At 50.2% G+C, this 11419-nt stretch overlaps 1 non-coding gene across 1 annotated transcript; it reads left to right on the forward strand.

Annotated features, from left to right (window-relative positions):
- The first annotated feature begins 7422 nt into the window (after positions 1–7422).
- Positions 7423–7529, forward strand: LOC112407269 (U6 spliceosomal RNA). The gene has a single exon (XR_003004714.1). It is a non-coding gene; the product is annotated as a U6 spliceosomal RNA (small nuclear RNA).
- The last annotated feature ends 3890 nt before the right edge of the window (positions 7530–11419 follow it).

The following is an 11419-nucleotide window of genomic DNA, read 5'->3' on the forward strand; positions in this document are numbered from 1 at the left end:
GGGGAGAGTGTGAGGCTGGGGCCCCTGCCAAGACGCCAGTGCACGAACCAGAAACAGGTCAAGTATGCAAAAACTCGGCCCACCAGAGTGGCCAAAGCATCTCCAGAGATGCCCCGGGAGTCCCCCAGCCCAAACCCCACCAGCCTTGACGGGGAGCTCACCGTCCCAGTTCAGAGGGGAGCAAGAGGTGTTGGGGCCTTCCTTAACCTGAGCTTAGCTGGGAAGCCTGGAGGGGATGCCCAGCACTTCCTGAACTGGGAATTCTAAGCGCTGCTGGACACATGGCAAGAAATTAGGTTAAAGCAGGAACAATCAGCTCATTAGCCCCCTTGCTAGACGCCACACACACACAGAGCCTGCCTCAGAGCGACGCTGCCTACTGTCGCTGTCTGCCGGGATCTGGGTGGAACGGTACAAGTGAGATATTTTATGTATGTGTCATGCATATTTATTAGGAGGAAGTAAATAAATTAGCTGCTTGCCATCTGCAACCACCAGCCCACATTAAGTTCCCTCCCTCCTCCTCCGCCTCGGGAGGGGCCACACCAGCAAAGCCCAGGTCCTGTAAAGAAGGGGCTCCTTTCTAGTAAGATTTTTCTCCAGAGTTTGAACAGCCCTAGAATTACAATTTTTCTGAAAAGAAATTGATATCGGGTACTATTCTAGGCCATTTGCCAATAGCTGATCCTCCCATCAAGCCTGGGAGGTGGGCATACTGTAATCCTCATTTTAAAGATGAAGACATGGAGGCTCAGAGAGGTCAGGTCACTTGCCCAGGGTGACACAGCAAATGAGTGGAGGAGCTGAGCTCAAGTCAGGGGAGGCTGAAGGACTTCTGCATTGTACTGGGGAGAAAAGCTGGACCAGGAGGCAATTATATTCTAGTTCTGTTGCTAGTTGCTGTGGGGTCCAGCCTGATCCCTTAACTCTCCTGGCCCTTCTCTGTTGAATGGGAAAATGAAACACAATAGGACAGACTTCACATGGGGGAAAGGCAAATCGCCCCCCACCCCCGTTGAAAACCTGAGTGGCCTTCAAGCACACCACGGAGGTTCCTGACTTCCCACACTTAAAGGGGCCAGACAACCCCCCACACCTGCCCCAGACTTGCTGTACAGCTCTGGGCACATCAGTGAACCTCTCAGAGCCTCACTGTTCTCCTCTGTAAAATGGAAAAACAACTGGGTTGGGGAGGGCACAGGCTGTGGGGAAGAGGATCTCATGGATATGGAAAGCCTCGTAGGCCTGGTGGAGGCAGGCAGCAGGCTGGGGCCAAGGACAGAGGGGCAGGAGGGAACCCAGAATGCCTGATGGTGCTCCAGAGCCCAGAGACGGGCTGTGACTTGCCCAGGGCCACACAGCAATCACAGCCATGGGGAGTCTCAGACCATCTGCCTCCCAGGCTGCGGAGACAGTCCAGGGCACTGAGCGCAGCACCATCCAAGCTCAGCCTGGATCTGAATGTTTTATGAAGCGCCATGAATCTCTCCAGAAACACTCCTGCCTGCAACCCGGAAGCTCTGCCTTACTGCCTCTGCCTCTGCCTGCCTGCAGGTCCTTTTCATTAAATTAAGTGCAGAATCCAATGCAATTGCTTTTTATTTTCCCCAAGCGGCCACCTGCCACCTCCCTCCAGGGTGCCCGCAGGGCCAGGGCTGCTGCAGGGCGCTCACACATACCCTCACAGACACTATAGAGATTTCTAGATAAAAATTTTTTTTTTTTTTGTGGTACGCGGGCCTCTCACTGCTGTGGCCTCTCCCGTTGCGGAGCACAGGCTCCGGACGCGCAGGCTCAGCAGCCATGGCTCATGGGCCCAGCCGCTCCGCGGCACGTGGGATCTTCCCGGACCGGGGCTCGAACCCGTGTCCCCTGCATTGGCAGGCGGACTCTCAACCACTGCGCCACCAGGGAAGCCCTAAAAAATAATTTTTTAAGATGTTTGATTTAGTATCTTCACAGCTGACGTTAGTGAGCCCCCACTAGGTGCAAGCACAGCCCCCTGAAAGCCCCAGGAGGCAGAATCAGCCCAGTTCACACAGAGGGACAGTTCAGAGCAAACACAGGCCCACAGGGTCACCAGTTCCTGGGCCGAGGGAGTTAGGGGGTGGGGCGCTGCAGAGGCACAGAGCCAGCTTGTCCTAGGGCCACTGTCAGAGAGAACAGGTGTGAGATGCAGCAGGAAGGAAACAGGTCAGACTCGAAGGAGGCCAGACGGCAACCCTGGTGCACTGTGCATTGAGCAAGTCTCAGCCCTCCGACTCCTTCACGAGGAGGGAACAACAGTAACAGCAGTTGTTCAACTGGGCACATAATGTGGGCCCGGCCCTGCAAAGGCTTCCCAGGACTCTCTGAAGAAATCCAGACTCCTCCCCTCGGCCTGCGGGGCCCTTCTGAGCCCTCCCGGCCTCACCCTGCTCCACTCTCCTGCACGCTGGCCTCCATTCCTCAACACACCAGGCACATTCCTGCCTCAGGGCCTCTCCCTGCTCTTCCCTCTGCCTGCAGAGCTTCTCTCCCAGGTCTTCCCTTGGCTGGTCCCAGCACAAATGTCATCTCCTCCAGAAGGCCCTCCTTGACCACCTCGTCACCCTTTATCAGCTCATCCCATTTCCTTGTCTTCCTTTGCTTCTGTGAACTCTTATTTATTTGCTCACCTATTCATGGCCCAGTGCCCCTACTCCGTAAGGACGAAGACTGTCTCGTTCGCTGCTGTAGCCCCAGCACTTAGAGCAGTGACTAGCACCTAACAGGTTGTGGTTAAACAACTGAAAAATGAATGAAAGCAGGGAAGGAAGGAATCAGCCCACACGGGGTCTGGTGCTGGGGCCAGGACACAGGCAGGAGGGAGGCAGCAAATGCCTGGGGTCCTGAAAGATGACGACAGCCCCTTCCCTGCCCCCACCCCCCCCCAAGGTTAGTTCCCTGAATCCAAGGTGCTCAAGGGAGGGGGTGGCTTCCCAGAGGGAGCAGGGAGACCTCATGGGATACAGAGAGGGAGAAATGGTCTGGAACACGAGGAATAGCAACACTCCAGGAGATTAGGTAGCCATTAAAAGTGACAAGCGTGAGAAATAACATCTGCAGAGGAAAAAGCCCAAGCGGAACTGCCTTACAGGCTGATGACAACCACAAGTAAGCTGAGTCTCACTGCACCTCAGCAAAATGCTGCAAACAACTTTGTTATCCAACTTGCAGGGGAGAGGAGCAGGTAAATAAACTATGCCCCATACAGCCACTTGACGGGGCATTCTGCAGCTAGAATAATCCAGGGAGACGCTGACCCTATAAAGCTAAGTGAAGAAAAAGCAAAACATAAAATGGTATATGTCATATGATCTAAACAAAAATAAGACAGTGGAAAAAAGACTGGAAGGAAATGTACCAAAGCGTCCCTGGATAGTGAGCTAATGGAGGATGATCTTAGTTTTCTTCTTGGTCTTTATCCTTCTTTTCAAAATGGTCTACATTTAACAATAATTGCATGCTTAATCAGGGAGAAAGTAACTTAATTTAAAACGATACTCTTATTATTATTTTTTTAATGATAGCAAGAGGCCAGAGGAGTGTGCCCTTACCAGTGCTGCACGGGGTGGGGGGCTCTGCAATATCTTTTTTTAAATTGATATCGCTGTATTTAATTATTTTAAATAGTTTGAATGCCCAAAAAACATTTTACAAGATTTCTTTTTTGGAAATATAGACAAAGGAAGAACCAGGAAACTGGTCAACAGGAGGCCAGTCCCAGCTCAGGGACCAAGTGGGGCCTTCTCCCTTCTGGGCCTCAGTCTCCTGGTCTGTAAAATGGGCTTAACCATCTTTGCCTCCCATTGTTGCTATAGGATCCAGGCCTCTAGAGAAGTGGTGTGCCCATGTCCAGCACTTAGCAGATGCTCAGTAAATGCTGGTGCCCTCTGCCCTCCAAGCAAGGGAGACCCCAGCCAGGGTCCTTCCTACTGCTACACTCCCATCAGGTAGGCAGGGAGTGGTCTCAAAACCCTTTTGATCTTGCACTCCCATCTACAGAAAATGTACATTCCTCTGCAGTAACATATGCATATTATGTATGTAATACCCATGTTTCACTATATCTATGTATCACATCATACGATACACACAGACATAGAAAAAATTAAACTGTGATAAAACATAAACGTAAAGCAAAACTCTTAATATTTTCTCCATCTTCCTCCTCAAGAAATGTCCCGCGTGTGGCAGCCACACCCCGCTATGGGGACCACTAGCTGAATCTGTGAGCTCCTGCAGGGCAGAGGTCACCGAGGGCTCAGGCAGCAAATCGTCCCAGCAAGTTGTTGATGCTCACTGGGGAGCAGTTTGGAGGGAGGTTCAGGCTGGTTTACATTTGAAAGAAACAAAACAACCGCAAAAAGAAAATCACTCAAACCAGAATCTGACCCCTCCACTGAGAACCCGAGAGAGCTGGACCAGGTAATCTCTGAGGGGGGTCCTTCCTGCTGTCCCCAGGCATCACCCCTCCCCCAGCCCCTCCCCACCCACTTGAGGGAGGTGGCCTCTCTTGGGAGGCCGGGAGGCCACAGTGATTTACACCCTCCTAGGGCCCAGCCTCACTATAAAATACAGCTGCCCTCCAGGACTCCTGCCAACCCAGAGCCAGCTGCCCATAAACCCCAGACGTAAATCTCGAGACCCAGTTCCGTCAGGACAGAAGGCAGACTAAATTCATGGCTCCAGGGCCTCTGGCAGCAGACCCTCCTGGGAGAATTCATTTTTCACCCTAGGATAAATTACCCTTGCTGGAGGGGAGAGGTGAAGAATTTGTTTAGTCGGTTGAAAAAATGGTTGTTTGAAGGGCACCCCCATGGGGCTCCCCAACGGGGCTGCCAGCTCCCAGGGCTACGCAGCCAGATGCCTCCAGGACTGGAGTCTCTCGGCAGGCCCCTCTCACTCAGCGCCCTAAAACGCATTCCTGCACATCCCCCAGCGCAGTGAAAGATACCGGCGTAACCCCCCAGGCCCTGAGGAATCCCTGTCAGGAAACCCTGAGTGTCACCAGGTCGGCCAGGTCCCCGGCACGGTCCTCTGCCATGTCTGGCCTATTCCGCTGCCTGCTTCCCTCTGCTTGGGGCTTCAGCCTCCACCCAGCTGGACAGACAGGCCTGAGGCCAAACCAAAGCCACTACCTATCTAGCTTGGGGGAACTCGAACAAGTAAAACCACCTCAAATCTTTATCTTTTTTGTAAAATCACACAAATTCCCTAAGGGAGTGTAAGTCAGAACAGCCATTTTGGAAAGCCTCGTGGCCTCGGGGCTGGGAGTGATCTATTTCTCATCCCCAGTGGGATGTATCAGTGATCACTTTATGTTGATCTTTTAAAAGTACCAATGTTTGAATCACTCTTCTTTGTGTCCAATATATCTCCTAATAAAAGAGCAGAGTGCAGAAATCCATGGTAGCAGGCCACCACTTGTGTAAAACAAGGGGAAAGAATAGGAATGTACAGCTGCTTATTATGCATAGAAGAAACTTCTAGAGGAATACGCTAGAAACAGATGATGGTGGTTACCTCCTGTGAGAGAGGCGGGGACTTGGCAAACAGAAGACAGATGCTGGAGAATGACTCTTGGCTGGTGTTTTGAGGTGTTTTTTGGTTTCTTTTTATCTGAACCATGGGACCCTTGAGTTCTCACGCCAGTCCCCTGTTGATGGACAGCTGGTTTATGCCCTTTGGTTTTCTTCATTAACACTGCAATGAACATCCTTATCCACTTTGCTTTATGCATCTATGTTTGATTTGTCTCGAGAATACTTAGAAAAGGGATGGCTGGCTCAAAGGCTATGAGCACTTTCCATATTGACAGGTAACTGTCAAACTGGCCCCCAAAATGACCCTACGCGCTTGTTGCATACGTCAGTCTCCGCTCCCCCATGGTCTCACCAACAGTAGACACTACTCATTTTTTCATTTCCCCTCAACATTGATATTGTACTGTGGTTTCTATGAGCCTTTCCCTAATGCTAACAGAATCATCCCCTGAGATGGTGAGGTTGACCATCTTTTCATTCACTTTCTGGCCATTTGTGTTTCTTCATCTAGTAACTTCCTGCTTGCATCCATTACATCCTCCTAGACTGCTTATCTTTTCTTACTGATTTGCAGACCTCCTTGCACTCTGGATACTATTCTTTATCAGGGGTGTATGTTTTAAAGACTTTTCCTCCTGGTCTGTGGCTTGTCTTTGAACCTTGTGAATGGTTTCCCTGGTCATATAAAAGTTTTACATTTTTATGTGGTCCAATCTCTCCATTCTTCCTTTCATGGCATCTGCTTTTCGAGCTTCTATCTCCTCATCTGCTAACCTGGCCTTGCAGGGTTGATACAAGGAGTGAATAAGGCATCCAGCAATGCTGAGCAAATGACAAGGAGAGTCATTTGGGGGGGTCTCCCTGCCTCACCCTGCCTCCCAGCCCCCTCACAGCCAGCAGGAGCTTTTTGAAAATAATCACTCTCCTGCTTGAAACCTTTCAGCTACCTAAAGAAATGATGCTTAAACTCCTTTAGCTGGTGAGTTCAAGGTCTCACGCACTGGGCAAGTGCGTGAACGTGTCATCGGCTGGACGGGGGCTGTGGTGACCACGCTCCACAAGGAACAGCAGAAACGCAAGTCCAGGGTTGCCAGATCATCTGAAGAAAGCTGCACATCTGTTTTTCCTATGTGAAATCTCCCCCTGCCTTCTCCCACACACACTTAAAATTTAATGGCAGCTAATTTTTTTAAGCCACTGCCAGCGTCAAGCGAGGTCTATTTACGAGTTGGATGTGGCCATCTCTACCCTCACAATCTAGCCCCAACCCACCGTTCCCGAATTGTGCCCCACTCCCCGCACGTACACATACCTCACGCAGCTGACACGCAAGCCACCCTGCACAGCTGTGGACACAGCATGTGTTTTTGAACTCTGTTTTGCACATGCTGATCTCTCGGCCTGAAATGCCCTTCCCTGCTCCTTTCCTTCCTGGACAACTCATCATTGCTCTTTGAAACACTGCTCTTTGAAACTCAAGTCAGGTGTCAACTTCAATTCCCCAACCCAGACAAAATTCCATGCTCCTTCCTTGAGCACCCCATCACTCGTGACTCTTGGGACTGGAATTCCAAAGGAAGCAACCTGGGGTCACAGAAAGAGCCCTGGCTCGGGAGAAAGACATTCCTGGGATGAAATTCCTGCTCTGCCACGTCCCAGCAGTGCATTCTTGGGCAAGTGACTTAACCTCTCTGTGCTTCAGGCGCCCAACTGTGAGACAGAGATAACGAGCCCTATACGTGGTTGGGTTTCTGGGAAGAGAAAATAAAACGGTATAAGAGAATGACAAAGCACATAGTAGGGACTTAATAATAGTTTGCGGAATGAAAGAATAAACTTTAAAAACGAACAAACAGTGCTTGCTTCGGCAGCACGTATACTAAAATTGGAACAATACAGAGAAGATTAGCATGGCCCCTGCACAAGGATGACACACAAATTCGTGAAGCATTCCATTTAAAAAAAAAAACGAAAAAAAAACGAAAAAAAAAAAAACAAACAAATATTTCCTCAGAATGCTCTGAACTCAGCACATGGAAAAGTTAGCTAATTTTCCGGAATGGAGCCTGGGGGTTATCTAAAGTCCTGTGCCTGCCCTTTATTGCCATCTCCTGATTTCAGAGAAGGCCGTGGACCACCTAGCCCTCAGTGGCATGCACTCTGAGGAGCCATTCAAGCCAAGGACTGCAGAAGACTGAGTCCCTGGAGTGTAAACTGAGGCAGACCAGCCAAAGGAAGAAGAGTGGGCACATCCAAGCCGCTGGTGTTTGGGAAGCACAGCAAGAGGCAGCAGCCCACAGGGCTCAGCCCCACATCTGTAGGCTCTGTGAGATCAGAGGCCTTCTTGACCTTCAGTACTGTGTGCTCACGTCTGGCATACAATAGGTGCTCAAAAAGTGTCTGCCAGTTGAATGAATTATTACTTAAATAATACAAATAAGGATGCTTTGCAAAGCATAAACTGCCGTACAAATGCAGCTCCCCGTGAGTGGGGTCCCTGCCGCCTCCACACTCAGGCCTGTGCTGGCCTGCTCCCAGGTTGGCGTCCCTGGGCTGGATACTGCAGACCCACAGATGGATGGGATGGGGTTTCTGCCCCATGGAGCTCTGAATCTAGCGGAGGAGACAGATGAACAAACACACAGTTATCCTCCAACAGGAGAGGGGCCGGACAAAAACATGGTGGGAGACAGGGGGAGGGGGCAACAGGAAGCTGCACCTTGGCCTGGTCTCAGATCGGAACTAGAGGAAACGATAATTTGCTGGGTGAAGGAGACGGTAGGGGAGAGGCACTCCAGGCAGAGGCAGCAGCCTGAGCAACGGCTCAGAGGTCCGGGGCAGAGCAAGGTCTGTGCACAATTAAGGAGGAAAGAAAGGTTACTGCAGCCAGATCCCAGAGGGCTTTGAATATCAGAGGTCTCCAGCTTCAAAGCGAGTGTCGTTGGACCCCTCTGAGTGCATTTGAATTGGTGTTCAGCATTTTAAAGTTGGGAGGTAGCACATCAAACTCTGGTTTTTTAGCTTCTCTAGAAAAATATCAGAAGATCTGGTGGGCTGAGCCAGGGCTCCTATAAAGTCTAACTCTCTGGTTCAACTTTGTCCCCCAGGCCCATTTCACTCCCTTTGCCCACAAATATTTATTCAGCAACTACTACATGTTGGGCAATGAGCCAGTTCCTGAGGATACAATGAAGAATAAGACAGGCATAGTCATAGCCCTCATGGTACTTACATATTGGTGGGAGAGAAAGGCAATAAACAAGAACATGACATAAGGTCAGGCAGTACAGAGAGCTGGGAAGGAAAAGAAAGTTACAGGACTAAAGGGTGCAATTTTAGATGGGATGGCTGGGAAGGCCTCTGTGAGGACGAGACAGTTGTGCAGATCTAAATGTAGTGAGTGAACCATGCCCATATAAGATGAAAGGTCAACCCAGAAAAAGGAACATTGAGTACAAAGGCCCTGCGGCCTCCTTCATCTTTTGGGTCACTTGCCTTGCCCCTTTAAGCGCTTAAGTGTGAGACCCCTACTCTAGGTAATGGAGCATAATGGGTAATGGGTAATGGGTAAGCAGGTGTAAACCACCCCCAGATGCATGTTTCAGATAAAACACTTCTGACCAGTAGTGAGGGAGGCACGGGAAATAGGGATATGGGTGAAGGCATTGCATGGTTTTTTCCCGTTGGAAAAAAGTAATAGGATGACAAGGAAAAGGCAGAGAAGGTTCATCGTACATGGCACATTCAAACTTGAGCCCAGGACAGAGAAGCCAAGAGTGAGAGCAGGGAAATCCCCATTTCCTTCCTCACAAGCTGCATCACCTGCTACGCCCTGCAAAGTGGGAAGCAGGGGCGGGAGGAGAGAGACAGATAATGATAAATCTCCCGCAGCCCTGGAGCTGTTTGCTGTCGTTGTTGTGTTTTTTTTCCCCCAAGCCTACCTGGGCTGCTGCTTTAGAAAGTCAACTGCAAAGGAAACACTTTGATGGGGTTTTGGTTTTTTGTCTCCCCATCCCCTTTCTAAGCAAAATTAAAGGGTAGATTCCTTGTCCTTTTGCCCACAAAGTAAAAGAAAGAGAGATACTATTGTTTTAAAAGAGGAGAGGAGAGAAAAACCCTACAATCTCATACCATTCTTCTTGGCTGCACCACAGGGGAAGGAGGCGATTCTGCACACTGACATCATAGTCTGTGTCACGGGACATAACTTCTGCCACTCAAAGCTTTACGTGCATTTTTGAAGGTACAGGGAAATGTTTAAAATCGGCTTCAGTGTTGACACTGCAGTTGTTAAAACCAAACAAAAGATCCTTTCCCAAGTCTGGCTGGTTCTTCTTAAATTTATCTGGGCCCCCACTACCTGATTTAAGGCAATGAGCAGATGTTTCACAGCAGGAAGCGCATTAGCTCCAGATGCCGCCGCTTTGTTCTAGACGTGCACATATATACACTGGCAGACACACACACAGACACAAACACACACATACGGAGGACTTGGGGCAGCAAACGTTCGCAGCTCCCCTGCCAGCACTTGGCATGCCAGCATGGACCATGTGTAACCTCTGCCTGCAGTTCTGACACAGAGATGAGCAGTGGGAGTAAACAGCCAATCAGATCCCACCCCATCGTCTTCCCGTTGTCTCCTAGGTAACAGGCAAAGGGCCACATCAGCTAGCTGGATACCACAGGGACTGGGACACACACACACACACACACAAGATCCCCTAAAAGTCCATAACTGCAGAGCCGCTGAATGTGCCTATCAGAACCCTGGACAGTTCCCCAAAGGTATTCAATGCCTTTGGTTCCTGCGCACCCGGCAGCCACAGCTCCTACAGCTTTCCCACCTCCGCCCCTTTACGCATGCATGCCATTCCTCTGCCGGGCATGCCTCTCCCCACTGCCATCTCCATCACTCAAAACCTTGCTCAACTTCGGATCCAGCCCAAGTCCTTGGTCAAGACTTCCGATGGCTCCCATCACAGAATAAAATCCACGCTCCTCCCCTGTGGTGAGCTGGCCTTTCATGATCTGGCTCTTGCAGCCTCCTAGCTCATCACTCTCCTCCCTCACTCCTTCTTTCTCCTCCTCCAACAGGTCAAACCAGCCCTCCCCACATTATCCCCTGCAGACCAGGGCTCTTCGTGGTACTTGCTGTTCCCTCTGCCTACACAGCTCTTCCTTCTGCTCTTGGCATGGCTGAGCTTTCTTGTTCTTTAGTCTTGGCTCAAAAGTTACCTTCTCAGAGAGGCCTCCCCTTGACCACCCTACCTGAAGAAGTCCCCTCCCCTGGGACTCTCCACCACATCACCTTATGTTCCTGTGTCGTCTTCATTACACTGCTGACTCTGAAACGATCCCATTCCTATTTACTTGTTTACTTGTTCTGTCTCCACCATTAAAATGTACAGTCTGTTACGGCAGGGTCTTTGTTTTGTTCATGGCTGTATCCCCATCCCCCAGAACAGGACCCAATAAATATTTGTTGAATGAATAAAAAGTCATTTCTTCCTGACTGCTTCTATATTTCCCCCTCTCTCTAATAAGAGAGCTGGACGTGATGACTTCTATTAAGCCTCCTGGCTAACATTCCAAGAGTCCATTAGAGAGCAGAAAGGACTGGCATAAGGAGGAAAATTAATCAGGCCACACCACGGGAAGAACCTGCCGGTGGAGATCTGACCTTCTCCACTGGGTCACAGCGCTCTCCTCCTCTGAGTGGCCTCCCTGATGGGAACTGGCTGCTGCTTTCAACTTCACGTTCCCCAGGCACTGGGCACCTTGAACTTTTGTTTTCTGAGGGACTGGGAGCAACTTGAAGCTGAGGACTGGGTTTTATTTTTCTGATCCCA

This window comes from Neophocaena asiaeorientalis, unplaced genomic scaffold, assembly GCF_003031525.2.
Source record: "Neophocaena asiaeorientalis asiaeorientalis breed wild unplaced genomic scaffold, Neophocaena_asiaeorientalis_V1.1 scaffold392, whole genome shotgun sequence".
NCBI classification, from domain to species: domain Eukaryota; kingdom Metazoa; phylum Chordata; class Mammalia; order Artiodactyla; family Phocoenidae; genus Neophocaena; species Neophocaena asiaeorientalis.